Genomic DNA, 19,636 nt, shown 5'->3' with positions numbered 1-19,636 from the left:
CCCAGCTCAGCCCTGATTTTCCACTCTTATTCATACACAAGGCCACAATGCCACTTATTTCAAATGAGACAATCTGATGCCTTATGAATGTGTGTCTTGTTTCTCCAGATAAAACATTATTCCACCTTCTCTGCTTTGAACTTGTTGTGTCTCTATTCTTGCTGTAGGAATTCAGAAAGCTAAAACATATTCCTCTTCTGAGAACACTGACCAACAACTTGAAGTGGATTCTCTAGTGTGATTAAATGGGTAGGCTCTGACCCAGTACAGTGCCTGAACATGCTCTAAACTTGGAAAGAACTATCCAGTTTTTAAAACTTTACTTTGGTAAACTGGATAAGTGAAAACCTTTATATATCCCTAGAATAGATACTTTGTACACAGACACTATGTTTCCAAATAAACATCATTCTAAAGTTGGAGGAATACTTTAATATTATTTGGTTATTATTATTCCTCAATCCAGTTGAAATTCCTACTATAATTCACACTGGAGAATATAATGTAGGTATTAGGAGGTCAAGGAAGTCCAGGATACCTCTATGGAAAATACAGGACTGCTGTGTAACCTATAATACCTCAGAATGTTTTACCGTTTACAAAAAAAAAAAAAAAAGGGCTTTCTAGTTATTATAAAACCTTTATTTTCTGTATGTTATTCTTGATGAATCTTTCTGTGATTATTGCTTGAAAAACATTTAAAGTATTGAAACAAACACCTTTCACAATTTCTTCAATAGAAACAGAACTTTATGATGAAAATAAAGCCCATTCTTTAAAATAGAAAACAGACTTGTGAGTCTGTCTGGATGTATTGTCCAGGGATGCATAAAGAATAAATTTGTCTTATATGATGAGCTGGTTGTAGATTTGAATAATTTTCCCTTGTGATGGGTACATGCAGATGCAGTAATTTAAGAACCTTTCCTTGATAGCACAGATAGATGGATCTCTTTCATCTACCACTAGATGTCATGCACTGATATCTGTCCCAATGGTGTAGGCCAGGATTACAGGCTCAGATGTAGAAATAGATGAAAATTCTTCCCTTTAATCCCTTTTCACTTTTTCCTGTCATTTAAAATGTCAATGGTTGCATCATTTCAATACTGGGAAAGGAAACTATGTCAGTGACATTACAGGTAGCAATCACTGATGGAATGGAAGACATCCAGAAATACCAGGCAAAGGTAATGACACAGAAATGCAGAAGTGTGGTGGGTAAGCCTAAATTAAAAATATGAGAAATATGACATCTCCTGAATACTTAATTGATTATTTTAGCAGATTTTTTTTGGTGTCATATTCTCAATGAGAGCCTTATTTAAATGATACGTAATTGTGGACTTACATTTTTCTAGTATTTGAAAATAGTTTGCCCCAAAGTAGATTAAGTATCTGAATTCTTACTACACAGTGCATACAAAGGTTTGTTGATTGTTTTTTGTGCTTGTTTAAGCCAGATAGAAATATTATATCAACTTTGAAAGTGAGTAGAGAGAGTATTAGGGAATAGCTGGACCATTAACGTTTTTATTTCTCTAGGCAGTGAACTAAGGTAACAATAGCAGCCAAATTCACCTCTGGCGTCGTTTAAAGGGATGAGTTGTCCCATCTTCCACCTACTTGCATTTAATTTTAGGATGCCTATTTTGGGAAGGTATCTCAGATGTACAGTACCAGAACTGATTAAAAATTTTTCTTCAAAGCATTTTTTTCACAGCAGAAAATGGTTCATTCAATACATTTTTTTTTTTTCTAAAAATGTCCTTCTTACTGGGAAAAAAAAAAACAATTTTTTTTTCAGTTTCAAGGCAACTTTCTGGCATTAAAGACTATTTGATTTTTTTAACAAAAAAAAAAAAAACAGCTATTTTCAAAGAGCAAGAACAGTTTCTAAAAAAAAAGAACTGTCAGAAATAGGTATGAAAAAACAGGGGTTTTTTTTTGCCTGTGTCTCTGCAGAAGCCTTTTGAGATAAATTTGTCTATACCATTTTATAATGAAGTTAAGTGATTTGCCTCAGTTCTTATAATGCATCAGTGACAGAAGCATAGACTCCCAGCATCCAGATTCTCAATCTTTTGTTTTAACTGACTGCTCCCAGTTAAGCAGGTAGCAATATAATCTTAAGGTCCCAGCTCTCTCAGCTCCTGTTTGTGATTGCCTGATAATTTATCCGTCCATAGATATATATAACACAATTTAAAAACAGACTAAATATGTGGAGGACAGCAGAAAACCATGGAAACAAGATGAGGTTAGTGGCACAAGTCCATGCATTATATATATATTGAACATTGCAGTTATTTCACTAAGCAATAGCTTAATAGATGGTATAAAAGTAAATGTAAGAACTGTAAAAATTCCAGATTAAAAAAAAAATGACATAACAGTGACAGTAACAGTACTATCTTGGTTAAAAAAAAAAACTTTTCTGCTGACAGAGTTGGGCCTCATGCTGTTTATTAGATTCTGAAGTGGCTCTAAAGGTCATGAAAACCTCTCTATATAACATGATTATAGTATAACAGAAAAAGGTAACTCACTCAATCTCTCAGTTACTGCTTGGTTTTATTGAATTTCAATACCCATTTCTGCTTAATTAGAAACAAAATTAAATTTATTTCAATGCCAGGTTGTTGTCACTGTTTTTTTCAAATCACATTAACAAACAATATGAACATTTGTAGATTATATTTACATTAAAAAAAAATCTGCCTCTTTTTTATGACCTGAGAAAATGAAATAATTGTGATTGATACCCCAGTCTACTCCTGGTGGATAACAGTAAAAATGGAAAGATGTACACTTAAACTGAACAGAGGTACACCGTGAGTTAGAGAAGATAGTGATTTTAAATGCCATGTTACCACTTCTCACTATAAAGGAACAAATTTAATGTTAATAAAAATGAAATACTTCATAGCATTGAGTTGAGCTGTGTGTGTCAGAACTAGTAGGAGAGCTGCTAAAATGTCAAATATGCTGAGTATAGAAAAGTTTGACAGAACCTGACAGAAATTCTTCAAGTGAAAAATATTCTGTTGGAGAATGTAGATTCCTCAAAATAAAATTTTTGCCAGACTTTTCAACATTACTGAAGTCCTGAGACACCTTGCCCACTAAAAACTTGTCAATATCTGATTGCCAAGCACCCACCTGTTTTCTTGGGAGCTGTTTGTGCCAGCTGCTGAGCCAGGTTTGAGGGCATGGGACTGAAGGGCTGGCTCTTACCCAAGCTTTAGGCTTAAGGAATCCTTGTGCCAAAAGTGTGTCCCTTTCCTTTCTGTCAAACTCATGCACTCAAGAGGATTCAGGTCCCAGGTGTCCCTTGCTAATGCATTCCGATTAGAGAATCAGTACTTTCAGGCCTTTTCACTGCTGTTAAGGTACTACCTCAGCTTGGGCTAGGCTAGGCTAGGCTATTGCTAAGATACTACAGGAAGAAGATGTCTTTTGCATGCAAGTGCATAAGCTGGCAAGTACTTGACTGGTTTCCTACAGAAAGCGCTGCCAAAACGCTGCTGTCTTTGCTTTGCCCTATTGAGCCTGGGTTTCCACATTGCTCTGGAGATACACCTTGGTCTTAACCAGAAACACTAGTCATTCACTCCTTGGTGATCTCATATAAAACAAAACAGCTGTGACACATTTATATTATATTTAACTTGTCACTACTACCTTAAATATGCCTAACCAGGCAGTTTGTACAGAAGAGAGCGGAAGTGTTCTTAAGCAAGATAATTGAAGATCCTACAAATATGTTCTTTTGAAACTTTTGAAGAGGTTTAAACCAATTGAGTGATACTTAAAAGATAAACAGCAGTTACTATCTGTAATTTAATTTTCATTGTCCCTGCACTTAACACAGTAACTTCATTGCATACGTAGAATAAAATATCTAAGCCTCTTTCTAAAAAGAGAGAAGATATTTTTGCTCTGGATCAGTGACTATCTTGAAACTCTTTAATATTTCCCCCACACTATTTCACTCCTGTCTATGATGTTCTTTATATCAGATTCCTTGTGGTCCTAAATATCTCTCTCCCCAAACAAGAACAGTCTCACAGACTGTAAGAACATCCGCTGTGGAAAGCAAGTAATAATTTAACATGAGATGATAGGGAAGTTTTTCAGTCATATTTCAGCAACAAATGTATTTCATGAGAGTTAATATTTATAGATACACTGTTGTGGTAATGGTAAAAGGAAATAAAAGTGCTGTAGGCTAGGCTTTCCATTTATGCAGAAGAGCAAAGCATACCAGTAGGTTCTCAATGTGCTATGGAGAATCATAACTGGAGTATCTTTAACATAATAATCTCTGGTAAAGCCACAATTATCTCCTATTAGCATTTTAAAATTGTATTAATCCAAAAAAAAGTCTGTATATATTGAATTATGAACATTATGACTACTGAAAATTAGTTTTGATCCTAATCATTTTAGGTAGAAACAAAGAATGTTATCCCTCTCTCCTTTCATCCTAAAAACCAGTTTTTAAAGACATTCTTTAAAAAATTCTTCCAGTCATTAAATGTTGTCCAGTAATAAGGAAAGCCTTAAACATTTATGAAATAGCATACTTAGGCCACTACAATTGTCAGGGAGAAGCAATTGGATAGTAAGCAAAACTGAAAAAAATAATACTTGGAAAAATAATTTAGTTTCTGTTTTTATGCTAAAGCATTTAATCCATCCCCTGAAGGGCTGAATGTTACTGCAGAGAAAAGACATATTTATTGATTACTCTCTCAATATATCTGACTTTGTTCTTCTGACTTTTATGAAAATATACCATTTCATTATGTCTTGTTGTGCTGGTTTTGTGTAACAGGGCGGGCTACAGCCACAGCTTCTGCAAGAAGCCGCTACAAGTTTCTCCTTTGTCGGTGGGCTTGGCTGGGTCTAGGGTTGAGTCACTGCTCACCATGGCTGAGCCAATTAGTGATGGAATGTTCAGCAATAACACTTCTGTGATAATGTATTTAAGAAGAGGAAAAGTAAACCAAAAAAAAAGAAGTGAAGAAGCAGAAGCAGAGGGGAGGAAGTGCGAGCCTTGTGGGCCTTGTGGCCCTCACCCTCTGGCCTCCTGTCAAACAACTGTTTGGGCCTGACTTGGCCTGGCCCAGCCCAGCCAAGGGAAGAGAAGAAAGGATATGTGGAGAGAATATGAGAAGTGTCTGCCCAAGCCTGATTATGAAGAATTTATTGTGTGAGGATCAGCTGCAGATGCCGAAGTCAGTGGTGAAGGAGGAGGAGTAAAGTCACTCCTGACAAGATTCCCCTGCAGCCCTGGTGAAGACCATGGCGAAGCAGGCTGTGCCCCTGCAGCCCATGGAGGCCCATGGAGGTGCAGAGATCTACCTGCAGCCTGTGGAGGACCCCACGGTGGGGCAAGTGGATGCCCAAAGGAGGCTGTGGCCCATGGAAGGCCCGTGCTGAGGCAGCTGGTTCCTGAGGGACTGCACCCTGTGTAAAAGGACCCTATGCTGGAGCCATTCATGAAGGACTGTAGCCTGTGGGAGGAAACCCAGGCTGGAGCAGAAGAGGAATGTGAGAAGTTTTTCCCCAAAGGAGGAAGGAGTGGCAGAAAACAACATGTGATGAACTCACCTCAATCCCTGTTCCCTATTCCCCCTTCTGCTGCTTGGGGGATGAAGGAGTTGGAGATAATTTTAAATGAAGTTAAGTGTGGGAAGAGGGAGGGGTAGGGAAAGTAGGTTTTTTTTCTCTTTCTCTCTCATTATTCTGATTTGGTTTTATTATTAGTAATAAGTTGAAATAGTTTTCCCCAAGTCAAGTCTGTTTTGCCTGTAATGGTAATTTGAATGATCTCTCCTTGTCCTTATCTCAAAGGTCAAGCTTTCTGTTATATTCTCCCCCATTCCCTCAGATGGCGAGGAGAGTGAGAGGCTGTGTAGCTTGGTCCTGAGCAGGGCTAAACCACAACACTTGTAGAATAGGTTTGCTAGAAGCTAATGGGATCATGTAAAATAGACTAAGTGAGCACAGAGAATTATAGGAATAGGATATTCCAGAAAGCACTGGAGCCCTACTTAACAGGTCTCAGGCTTATTAAGGTTTTGGTCCAACTTTGCATGCAAAGGCTTCCGTATTGATTGAATGACATAATCTATAGGCATAGATCATGCAGTGGAAGGAGTACTGTCAGCAAACATGAGAAGCTTTTCATGATATTTTCAGAAGCCACAAAGTGGTGGCTTCATTCACAGTGAGTGAATTCCCGCATTTCAAAATTACATATGGATATGGGTCTAATTACTTGCCTTATCCTGCAGTAAATAGCAGGTGTACTGAATTATCTGTGCCTTGTATGATTCAAGGAAGAGTCTTGACATCAACTTCTTCCTATCACTCTGTGGGTATGTTGCTTTTTCTTTTACCTTTCTAAGTTCCTCCCTTAAAGGGACTGACAGCTCTGAACTATCTTCCCAAAGATCTAAAGCAGGCAAAAAAAATAAGAAACACAGCGGTTTGTCTAATAAACAAAGTCACACACCTCAATGTCTTTAAAATGCTGCAGAAAGAAACCACAGAGGATTGGGGCAACTAGAATCAAAGTCACCTTGATAGTAATGCTGTTAGGAAGGTGTTTTTGTTTTTTTTTTTGAAGACTGCATAAGAGCACAAGGTCTTTGAAAACACATGAAGAGACAGACAGTTAGTAGCTCTATCCTTTTCTCTAACTTTCCTTCCTCCTTAAAATTGTAGCAATGCATACTATAATTAGGTACTTTAACCTAGATTTTCAGATCTTATTGCTGCTTTTCTTTACATTCAGCTCACGTGGGCTGAAGTCACCTCTGGTCTTTGTGCTTCACAGTCTAGCTGTGCTACCTGCCCAATATCTTAAGATGATGATTAATCTACATGCTCTCCAGAATGCAAGAGAATTCAAAAACTTCCCTCTCATGCTGAGTTCTGCCTCTGTCAACTCTTTCTTGTAGGAACAACTAGAGGAAACATTTTCCAGATGGAATGAATGCACCACAATCAGCTTGAACTCTGTTTACACTTTACTAGGAAACACCTCGTGTAATATTCACGTTGTTCTGGCTATTTGAGTACAACCTTGAAAAAAAGAAGCCAGGCTACGAACAAAAGTAATCATCACAGCTCAATAGAATATGCCAGTTTCCACAGCTGAGAAGATAACCTAAAAAGTTTTCTGTGATACAGAGACAGTACATTGCGTAGAAATATAACTCACTATTTTTTTTAGCTGTAAAAAAAAAACCCAACAGCATGATGTGATGAAATGTGATCGTGTGGGTATATATGTTCTTTACTCATGTTGTGATGTGTTAGCTATGTGACAGGAACTAAGAATTTGCCTATATGTCCCTAAAAGGCAAATATTGAACACTGCCTTCTGTCTGTGACTTTTCCTCACAGCTTCTTTATCTGAGATTAGTCTTTCAGCTTGAGTAACTCCCATTGGCACAGTTGCAGCAAAGCACTACTGTCTGCCAAGCTTCTGAATTAATCATTGGAGAGTGTGGTACCCCAGGAGTGAGAACCTGGAGGCTTAAAATTAACATGAAGCCATTTTTATTTTTTGTAGCTCTGGCACTGAGCAAAGTGCTCTAGAGCATGATCCATTGCATCAACCTTATTTTAAAAAAAATAGACAAAATAAACCATTTCTGGTTTTCATTTCTTTCCTACAGTGTATGAGAGCTTTGTTTTTCATTTGTGCCAATTTTTATTTTGCACCATTTTGTATGAAGTCTGCTATTTAATGTAGCCATCTTTGTCAAAAGCTGTCTAAAAATAAACACTCCTAAATGAGTTCTGTATTATTCTCTCACTTTTATAGAAAAACATAGCAACAGAAGAAAATGCTGCACATAAACACTCAGGGTCACGCATACTTCTGGTGAAAGACATAGAGGCTGAATAAACCCAGAAGCACCTTTCTTCACTTGGATCTAGTGATTAACGAGCAAAAAGTTAAGGTAGAAGTTTGATTTGTGCAAAACCTTAGGTTTCAGAAACCGATTATCTTAGAAAAAGGGTAAGTGTCTTAGAATTGGTGATAACTGGGCTGGAGGAAGGAAAGGTTTAGAGTATCTGTCAGGGATGATTTGAAACAGACTGTGACTATTAGCTGAGTCAGAAAGAGGTGGGATGAGGCAAAGGATAGGTTTGATTTCAGTCGAATGCTATAATCACCAATCCAGTCTGGAGTAGATCTTATTTCCAGCTCAGTTCTAGAAACATTGCCATGAAAACTTTAGTTCCTTTGCTGAACTTATTATTTTCCTAGAAAAATATTCTGAAGATAAATTTCCAGTGAGTTTATCCAGTGTATTTTTGCATTAGGCACTGAGTCTTGGACAGATACCTGAGTAGTTTATGCAAAAAAAGCCTACCTTTCATCCTTTTCATGGGTGGAAAATAGATTGAAACTTGTAGCAATTAAAAGGACCAGTGTTGAGACACCTAGTATCTTTTTTAACATTATATTTTTAATTTGTAATTGGAATAAGAGGAATTGATAAGCACAGTCAGACTATCCACCATCCATCCATCATACACTGCCTCTCAAATCCTGTCAGATGAAGCCAGTTAGATTTTATCTCCCCAGCTTCTCAGCACCTGAGATTCTACTGACTTTACTCTATTCAGTGTTGCTCCAGACCAACCCAGCACCTTGCAGAGAAAAAAAAAACTATGTCTTTTTAAGTGTTTAAAGTAAGCTCCCTAGCACTTTATCCATAAACTGTATCCTCCAATTATCAACTTACTCTAGTTGGCTTTGCTGGAATGCCCTCTAATTTTTCCAATGTCATTTATGTAATGAGAGGACCATTATTTGTACAAGAATTACAATCATCTGTCTTATTAAAAGCTCAGTCACTCACATATACTCCATTTCCCTTAGGTTTCTGTGAAGTTATTATCTTTCCCAGCCTTCATTGCTGAAAACAATATTGTACATGAAAAATGTTCCAAATTTCCCTCATTGTGTATTCCCAATCATTCCTCTTTATTCTCTCTAATGGACTTCCTTAACAACTCTGTTGAACATTAGCAGTACCTTTTAAAGTTTTTATATGCTTCTATTAATTCTTGCACATGGGAAATGACCAAGTTGCATAGACTTCCTAATTACTTCCAAAGATGAAATTGCTCTCCAATAATCTACCTCTAGAAATTCCCACTTTCCAACACATGTAAAATGGCATGTCATCTATTATGACATGTGAAGGAAATAACAAACTAGCCTGCCAAGCAGTTTTACTGAAAGTGACATTGCATCTGCAGTTCAAAGTTCCAATTTTTGTAAGTATACACTAGCACTGTAATTCATTTTTTCATGTTTCTGTGTACCCATTATTAGATAATTACTGTATATAAGAAGAACGTAACTTATTTTAAAAAGCATTGTTGACATTTCGTCACTATTAGTCAGAATATATAAATACTTTTGCTACCTTGTTATTCTGGTTTGGAGCACTGATTTCAAACTTTATTTTAACATGGCCTATTTCAAAAGGCAATCCTTGCCCGACTGTAAATATAAAAGACAGACAAGCCATCTCCCATCTGCAAATGTGAAAATGGCAAGATCTTCCTCTCTGTCACAGGGTAGGTAAAGGACACAAATGTGAGAAAAGATTTTTTTTTTTAAATCAGACAATAAGGTAGCAAATAAACAGCAAGTAGGATACAAGGTATTTCTATAGCGTGTTGTTACCATTAGGCACTTCTTGTTCTTGATCCGTTTGCCATATTTAGTTTGAATTCTGTAGAAAGAAATCTTACCTTCATTCCGTTAGCACCTTGTTCTTTCTTAATTTATTTTAGTGCTCTTTGATTTTCCTTTTGAGAATTTATTTTCAGTGAAAAGAGCATTTGACCTTTAGATCATTGATTCAATTCTAGCCTCTTCTGGTATGGTTAGTAAAGCACCCAGAAGATAAAAAGCGCTATGTAAAACTGCTAAGTACTATCTTATTAGACAAAATTTGTTATCATCTAACAGTGTTTCTGTTGTTTATAAACTGGTGGTTTCATTTCAGGGGTAAAGGATGGGTCAGATACCAAGAACTATTGTGGTAATTGGCAGTCCTGATGCCCATGAAAATATTAGTGTCAGTGGCTGAGCAAGCACTACGCATTTGAGTACCTTTCTTGCTCTTTGATGTTAATACTCAGGTGCGAATTGCAGATGACCTGCACAGTTTCAGTGTGGTCACACTCAGTGTCCCTTTTGAATGTGCTTTAACAGAGCATAGTTTACAGCTCTAAGATCTTAATAATTTAGATAACAATGAAATTTACTGGAATTTTTGGGTATGCATGGGGTTTTGTTTTTTAAAAAAGCAAAAGGTAATGCTGAAATTTTGTCGACTTTCCCTCACATTGAAGGAAAGCCTAGCTCATTAAAATAAGGAAATTGTTAATAATAAACAATTCATTTACTGTGTTAAAATTATATTCCAAAATGATAATATCATGAGACTGAAGGTTGATTGACTGAAGTCGATGGAAAAAATTTCCTTGCCATTTGGTCCCACCAAAGAAACATCTTTATGCACAACACTAATTTTCGAACATTTTATCTGTTTGGTGGGGATTGATGTTATTAAGATCTTAATTCTTCACTAATAGAGGTTTGCATAGGTGCTAAATTAAGCAAGATCTACTTGGCTTTTTTATGCCCCAGTAACTCAAAGGAAATAATACTTCTAATGTAACTCAGGTGATCTGAGGATAAATCCGCTGCTGGTTATAAGAACTCAGATACTAATATGATGAGCACGGCTTATAAGCTGTTAAATAAAGAAATTAATTTACAATTAATGAGTTGCCAGCTTACTCCCACAACGGTGGTTGCTTCTCTTCCTTAATTTTCAGATCCCGTCACAAAACTCTCTCAACTACCCATGTAGCCTAAGCTTTAACTTTGCATTTCTTAAGAGTTTCAGTGAAATTTGTTCTGTTATTGCCATTGCCTGCCATCTCCTATTTATATTAATATACTGTTACCACCAACAGACAAAGTAAACAGCAGTCACGGCTATCTGTTAGGCTGCCTGTGATAGACATTATTACAGTTGCTTAGCAGCCAAGAAGACAAGATAACACATAACTTTCTTATAGAGAATGAAAGAGAAAGCAAATTTAGGCAGCTAGAATATTAATAACCAGTGAAGACCCTGATATGAAAAGTCTGAATAATGAATTATCCCAAGAGATCAGCATCAAAACTTTGATTTCATGTTTCAGTTTTGAAATATCTTTATATTCTGCATGATTATTTTTTTTTTCCTGCAAATATGGCTTACTTTCACAAAAGGCTTTAGCATTATGACACCATGCTTTTAAGATCCATCCCTCCATGGCCTCCTGGGCTCCTCAACTATTCTACAGATGAGTAAACCTCATATCTTTACCATGTAAATTGGGAGAATGCTTTAAAAAAATGAAATTTAGGAGCCACATGGCTTAAGAATTATATATTGACAAAGTATTAACATGATATCTTAAACAGAAATCACGTCAGGTGAATCTTGTGAAATTCATTGAAGGAGTCAATAGGCGTAACAGCAAGAGACATCTAGCTGTTGTGGTCTGCTTTGATTTTCAAAAAACATTTGGTAAAGATTTTCACTAAAGCTTTTTAAAGAAATTAAGTTGTCATAGAATAAGAAGGAACATTTTCACCTGGATGAAGAAATCTGTAACATAAAGGAAATATGGTAAGAGCATACAGTCAGACTTTAAGGTGGTGGGATGTCACTCGTGGTTCTGCATTGGTATCTGTGTTGTTTCACATAATCACAAATGAATCGGAAAAGGAGATGAAATGAGGGGGGTAGTCAAGTTATTCATGGTAACAAATTACAGGTAAGAAAGATGGAAGTCTGCAGCAAAGGAGTTCACAAAACTGAGTAACTTGGTAATAAAGGGGCAGACAAAATTAAATACAAATAGATGTTAACTGATGCACATAGAGAAAAAGATACTCTTACTTTCCTTACATAGAAAAGGGATCTAACGTGATTATTACTGTTCATGACTGAGATCTGACTTTATAATAATGAGTTCCAGGAAGTGTCAAGTTAATTATCAATAGTTATGGAGAAGCAAATAGAAGGCTAGGCACTATTTCAAAAGGAACAGAAATCAAAAGAGGAAGCCTTATTATGTCATAGTTAAATCCATGGTACATCTGAATCTTGAATACTTGTTCAGTTCTGGTCTTTCTATTTCAAAAAGAGTATGATAAAATGGAAAAGATGCAGAGAAGATGCAGAAGAGTGTTGTTCAAAGATACGGTATGGGTTTTGTATGAGGAAAAATAGTTAATTTCATAGTTTTCAATCTGGAAAGGAGAAAGATGAGCAGGGAATATGATGAAGAGCTGTAACATTGGAAGCAGCATGGAAAAAGCAAACAGGAGTCTCCCCCAAAAGAAAAAACAGAAAGTATGAAATAAAACTAGCATAAGGTTTAAAATGAATGAATGAAAATACCCCTTGATACAGTATCTATTTAATCTGTGGAACAGTTTACCAGTGAATGTTTTGAGTGCTGAAACCCTTCAAAGGTTTAAAAAAAAAATGACTGGAAGAAAAAATATCCATGAAGAACTATTAAATACAAAGCATTATTTAATTCAGGAAGTCTCTGAATCTCAAGTTGCTGAGGAAGTGGTGAGTATTGAAGGAAAGTAGATGGTAGTGTCCACTTCTCTAACTCCTACAGCCTGTCCTAGGCACCCAGGAGCAGTCACAGCTGGAGACAGAGTGGTTAGCTTCTAAATCATGCAAAAGAATGAATGTTTAACTTCTCATCCCAGAAAGTGTGTAAGCATGCTTTAGTATAGTGCAGACTGAGATGCTTGTGGGAGCATTCAGAAGCAGATTTTTAGGTGGTCATGGAATTCTATTAACAGGAAAATGAGATGCTGTTGCATTACAGGCACAACTCAGGGCCACAAGGCAGCTAAGCTGAGAACTGGTCACTATCTCAGGGTTAGGTGCCTAAATCTTTTTTTTTTTTTTTGTGAGCAGAGCTCAGAATATTGAATTCATAGATAATTATAAGACATCAGATACCTTGAGTATGGAAGGTATCAAAGCAAATATTTTAATCCACCTACATTCAAGTTAAGGTCTACCATAGTAGAATGTGGCTCTTCCTCCCCCTTCCCTCAGTCAGATCATGTAAGAAAAGAAAGCAAGGATTGGGGAAAAAAGTATTTTTAATTTAAGTTGCTGAAATCCTTACTATGTTTATGCATTCCTTTTTTTTGGTAAATATGCAGTAAAATATGCAGTAGCATAGCCACAGCTTCATTGCTCCCTAATCCTTTAATAAATGTCCACTATAAATCTTAGCAGTTGATTATGCACGTGGCAAATTCATTTATATAGTGGCTGAGTAGATTTAAAAAGTCCAAATAAAGTCCAAAGGTATTACGTGGATAGCATTAGTTTGCTGGTTATAAACAAAAATAAAGAAATGTGAGATTCATTATGAGCCATTTCTTATTTTCCAAGTCTCACAAAACAAAGTTCTGATTAGAGTGTACTGTAATCAACATGTTATTAAAAATTATCTTTCCATTTTTTTAAGCAAACAATTCATAGTCAATTTGATCTGCCAGTCTACTTTTTTTTTCTTCCCATTTCTGGTATTCTTTATTGTGATTTTAACATCAAAAAGTATAGGAAGATACAGCAATTCTCAATTCCAGTGCTTCTTAGCTCACAACATGAACATATCAACTTCAAAAAAAACGTTTGCACTGCTGTAGCTCTCCAAGCACACTTTGGACCTTAAGCATTCACCCTTCTTGCTCCTTCATTATTTTGGTAATTATTATGAGCATTATTAGAAGTAGATAAAGACCTTAGAATTTAGAGGTTTAAGAGACATTTTCTCATCGCAATTCAGTATTAAAATTTGTATGGAGTTTAATGTAAAATTATTATGCCCCAGACCTTTGAAGAAAAACAGTGGTGGTGGTGGGTGTTAGTAGGTATAGCTCTGAGAAAGAAACCATGCCATATGGGAGAACCCAAGTTCAGCTTTCATTCTTTATTTTTAGAGGCAATTTGTGCATAAAATAGAGTAATCTCAAAACTAGGCGTTTGTGTATGTGGTCTGAGACTCCCAGAATGGCGTACTGTTCAAATGCTGCTTCTAAGTTCATAGTCAGAATCTGTATTTTATTTCTTTTGAACCAGGAAGCTGATGTTCAACATCTGAGATTGTGACATGTGAAATTATAGACAAATGTGACAAATGCCACCTTTGTAGTAGAAGGTTGGTCTTCAGAGAACAAATAGCTATACATTTCTGTGTATTTCTATGTCTTATTTCAATGTAATTCTATATCATCTGAAAAAGCAATCATGTTGACATGCATAATATAAGTCTGCTACTTGCACTTTGATCCTGTAGTCCTAGCCTTATTTTGTTGAGATTAGCACACAAATTGTGTCTTGGAGGAGAGGTGAAGGACACTATACTGGCCCCTGAGCCAGGGTCCTTGTCCTTTCTGTTCCAGTATAATCAGCCAGATCAATGTAAATCACAGACAGTTTAGTTTAAAATTCTTGACTACAAAGGGAAACATAGGAGAAAAAGTGCTCATACAGATGGCTTTGGTATCATGATCTGCCAGCCAGGGCAACACATTTGTATGTGAACACTTCTCCACTACTCTTTACCCATATTTTAACTTGACCTGTTTTACTTTATTCTGGAGCAGAAGAGAAGAGAAGAGCAAGTGTCTGTCAACAGTCGTAATAAGGATGCATCGACGCAGTACCACTTCGGTTAACTGCTGCAAAGACCAGAGCTATTACTCCTGTGCCCGTGTCCCAGCCTTTCACTGACCCAAGCACTACAGAGGTAAGAAGCTCAGTAGGACAGGATTAGTGCATTGGCTGTGCAAAAAGGTGGTAAATTCAGGCACAAACCCAATCTTAACCCTGGTCTGAATGTATACAGCTGCTGTGTGCCAAATCACTCATCTTGCCCTGAGCTTTGAACAATCTAAAGGGATTTATCAGTCAGAATGAAAATGACAAAATTTTTTGTTTCTGCTTTGCATCACAGCAGATTCAGACGAATCCTGCTTTGAGATCTTGCTTTAATTCAGACCTGAAATTCAAGTTAACAGTACAAGGAAGGAACTAACAGAGACAAAAAAAATAAAACTCCTACCTCCTTGAATTATTTTCCCTGCCTAGCTCTTTTCTACCAAGAGTATTATCTGGAGTGTCTTCTATGCTGTCTAATGGGAAAGACACTTAAGAATCTCTTGGTAGCCATGTAAAACACTAACTCAGGAAAAGGTAATCTCTACCATTAGTATCCATATGTTTCTTTTGGCACCAGTGTCATCAGATCTCAATGTTCTTTTATATCTTCACAGATGCATCTTATTGTTTTAATTGAACCAATACTACATTGCATCTTGGCAATTTGGTCCTCCAGAGCACTGATTAAAAAATTTGTGGAGCATTGGTGCCAAAGGATGACATTTTTATTGGGTGTTCTCCACCAGCTTCAGCAGTGTGCCTGCTGTCTCCCTGTTCCACATCTAGCCTGTTTCCTTTATTCTGTTTTTTCCACTCCCTTGCCCTAGATGACACAAAGCTCTATTCAATGACATTGTTCTCTGCTAATCCTTCTGTTGCTTAAGTCCTAGTACTTTCAAGAATCCCATTTTAAGAAAAATGAGCACAAACCTCGCAGCAAAGCTTAAGGGATTTCCATGACTTCTGAAATAGCATTATTTTGTAATTTTATTTTTGAATGTGATGATGTTCTGAAGCAATGTAACAATGTGGCAGTTCTATTTCCCCATTGGTCTGGCTGGAGGAAAAACATTACGACAAAAATGCACTTTCAAGAGTAACAACGTAATTATCAGTTTATTTACGCATTTAAAAGAGCAAACAATTATAGAACTGTTTGCCCTAATCAAATCAAGTCGTGATTTTTAAAAATGGCATTAATCAGCTCAAAAGGTATCTGCAGGTAGGGAAAATGAAACTGTTTTGGGTTTTTTTTTTGGTTTTTTTTGGTTTTTTTTTCCCAGAAAGCAGTGAGTTCTTTTCAGTGATAATACACAAAATGCAACATTACAAGTGGCAGCCTGTCACCTGCTGGAACATGAGTGGAAGATAGTTAAATCCTTTCCAGTGACTTTGAAAGAGGCTGCTGTGTGTTTGCTCAACATGGTTTTGGTAGCAAAGTCAACTTTACAAATTCCAAGTAATCTTACCCCCAACTGTTCACTCCTATCCCAGCAGCACTTTATTGCCCCTTCAGCTGTTTTGATACAACAGTTTGCAGAACTTTAGTATAAAGCAGATAATTGAAATCATGATCAGAATTAAAAAAACAGAGTTCTGGAGGATTTTTTTTAAACCTAGATCATTTCGTAAATCTGTTTTTTTGACACAGTCCCAAAACCAGTTATGCTAACAGAATTATGTGGGCTGCAAATTGTACTGGAGGATCAGAAATAATCAACCAAGCATAAGAACTTTGGTTCCTAAAGCATTTTTTTAAAACAAGCAATTAAATTCTATGTGAACTAAGACTCACAGAAAAGAAGTTGGCCTCCCACTGGCAGATCTATCAACAAATCTCTGGAGTCCTAAATTCCACTTTCCTGCTTAACTAAACAATATATCTGAAAAGAAATGCTGCGAAACCTTTGCTAAAGGGCTTTGCATTGCTATGGACAATAGACCTCTCCTTTCTACCCTGAGGATCTAGACCTGAATTTAGGTACAGCTTACAGTGAAACTCTCTGTACTAAATAAAGTCTGTAATAAATCCTTGTCACAGTATTTTCCCTTCCAAGGAATATATCAAGAAAGAAAAAATCCATGTTTGTATTTGTTTAAATATGTATCCCAAAGCTCAGCACAACTATTGCTCATTTTTGCATAGTTGGCCCACATCACCATTACAAGCTCCAAACTTCAAGCTCAGGGGAAGTTTAAATGTGATCTCACAATTTGCGTGTTCTCATTGGCATTAGCTACAATCAGCCTAAAATTTGGATTATTGTAGGGATTTTTGTTTCTATTATTTTCCATACTGTCTTCCTTCTGATTTATTTTCACATTGGCCTCATTTTAAGTAATTTTTAATTTCTCCATTGATTCTAATTAAGCTGCTGCTAGGGCTTATGAGCTTCATTTAGTTAAATTAATTAAGGTATTTATTTATATAACAAAAGATAACCAACTCACCAAGCTTGCTTTCCCAGACTCCCACAGCTAGAATAGAAAGAAAATCAAAGGCCACTATTTTAAAGTTAAGTGCCTGCACACATTAGCATTGTGATAAAGTATCAGAAACCTGGCTAGTCCAATACTTCACAGGTATTTTTGATTTTTTGACATTTTGCTGTATCCTCTCAGTATTTAGAATATGACTTTTACAATGATGCTGTATTACGGAAGTCATCTGTTCTAAAAGGAACCACATAAGCTGGAGGAACTTTTTTTTTTCACCTTCGAGGTTTATGATGCATATGTGAGCATTTCTGTTCGAGTTTTCTAAGATTTATACAAGAAGAGAAATCACATAATACATTGTGTTGTAGAAATAGTTTTATTTTCTGAAGTAATTATATAATTGCAAAAGAACTGCTTAGAATACAGCGATGTGAGCTGAATCCCCATGCAACTGCTTTGTTCAGTGGAAGATACCCAGTTTTAGTAATGTGTAGTATCTCAGAGAACTGCTTAGGAATTTGCAGGCATCAGAACTTTTATTTCACTGTGCTCTGCAGTTCCACTTCTTTGTAGTCAGGGCATTCTACTACTTTGGAGACAAAAAGACACTTGCTAAATACGCCTTTCTTGGTTACAGACATCCTACAGTCATATCTGCATCATTTCCATCAACACAGCAAAAAGTTATTAAGTGTTTGCCATACAAACAAGATTTAATTTCTCCAGCTGGATGCTGCCAACCTCTTTACAGTACGCTGCTCTTCTCACAGTGGTTGGGCACAGTTTTAAAATACATTTACTTTAGCCTCAGGCTAGTGTGAAGCCTTTTTGCTTGTTTGCTTTTCTTTCACCCTGTCTCTCTCCCAGTATTGTGAAAGGAAGGTGCTGAAAGGGAAGACCTTGATGAGCCATGTAAAGTCAGGATTGGTTAAAGAGTATTGATAAGAAATTTTTTCTCTTTCCAATCAATTTATGTATGAGAAATAAGATATTTTAAAATTTGTATGCTTTCCTCTTTCTGCTTTCAAAGCTCTTAGACAAATAAGTTTTGAACTGATTGGGCAAAAAGAGGTCATTGCCTGTATATATATCATATACAGGAGACACACATTAGGCCATGAAAACAGCTGTGCAAAACAAACCTGTGTTTCCATGCAACCCCTCTCCCCAAAGTCTTCCTCGACCCCTTTCCAACAAAACCACTGCTTGTATCATAATGTTATTGTGGACCACATCGTAGCTATGGATTTTATGGATGGACCACTTGATGGATAAGGAACTGGCTGGATGGCCACACTCAGAGTTGTGGTCATCGACTCACTGTCCAAGTGGAGACCGATGACGAGTGGCATTCCTAAGGGGCTGGTATAGGGACTGGCCCTGTTTAACGTCCTTGTCAGCAGTATGGACAGTGGGATTGAGTGCACTCTCAGCAAGTTCGCCAACAACACCAAGCTGTGTGGTACAATCGACACGCTGGAGGGAAGGGATGCCATCCAGAGGGACCATGACAGGCTGGAGAGGTGGGCCCATGCAAACCTCATGAAGTTCAACAAGGCCAAGTGCAAGGTGCTGCACTTGGCTCATGGCATTCTCAAGCACAGCGACAGGCTGGGCAGAGAATGGATCGAGAGCAGCCATGAGGAAAAGGGCTTGGGAGTACTGGTGGATAAGAAGCTCAACATGAGCCGGCAATGCACCCTTGTCGCCCAGAAGCCAACCACATCCTGGGCTGCATCAAGAGAAACGTGGCCAGCAGGTCGAGGCAGGTGATTCTTCCCCTCTATTCTGCTCTGGTGAGACGCCACCTGGAGCACTGTGTCCAGCTCTGAAGCTCTCAACATAAGAATGATGTGGACCTGTTGGAGGAAGTCCAGAAGAGGGCCACAAACATGATCAGAGGGCTGGAGCATCCCCAGGTCCTTTTCTGCCAGGTAGCTTTCAGCCACTCTTCCCCAAACCTGTAGGGCTGCATGGGGAGAAACTCTTTAGCAGGACCTATTGTGATAGGAAAAGGGATAATGTTTTTAAAATAGAGGGAGTTAGATTCAGACTGGACATAAGGAGAAAAAATTTTACAGTTAGGGTGGTGGAACACTGGCACAGGTTGCCCAGAGAGGCAGTAGATGCCCCATCCCTGGAAACATTCAAGGCCAGGTTGGATGGGGCTCTGAGCAACCTGATCTGGTTGGAGATGTCTCTGCTCCTTGCAGAGGACTTGAACTAGATGACCTTTAAAGGTCCCTTCTAACCCTAACCATTCCATGATTCTGTGATCTATTCTGGACAATACCTGAATCTGAAATACAGGCAGACAATAATGTCCAACTTCGTCTAGTAGCACAGTGCTATCTCTGACAATGGTACTAACTCTAAGACAT

Source organism: Chlamydotis macqueenii, chromosome 5 (genome assembly GCF_036417535.1).
Source record: "Chlamydotis macqueenii isolate bChlMac1 chromosome 5, bChlMac1.mat, whole genome shotgun sequence".
Classification (NCBI taxonomy): domain Eukaryota; kingdom Metazoa; phylum Chordata; class Aves; order Otidiformes; family Otididae; genus Chlamydotis; species Chlamydotis macqueenii.
This window is presented reverse-complemented; position numbering follows the sequence as displayed.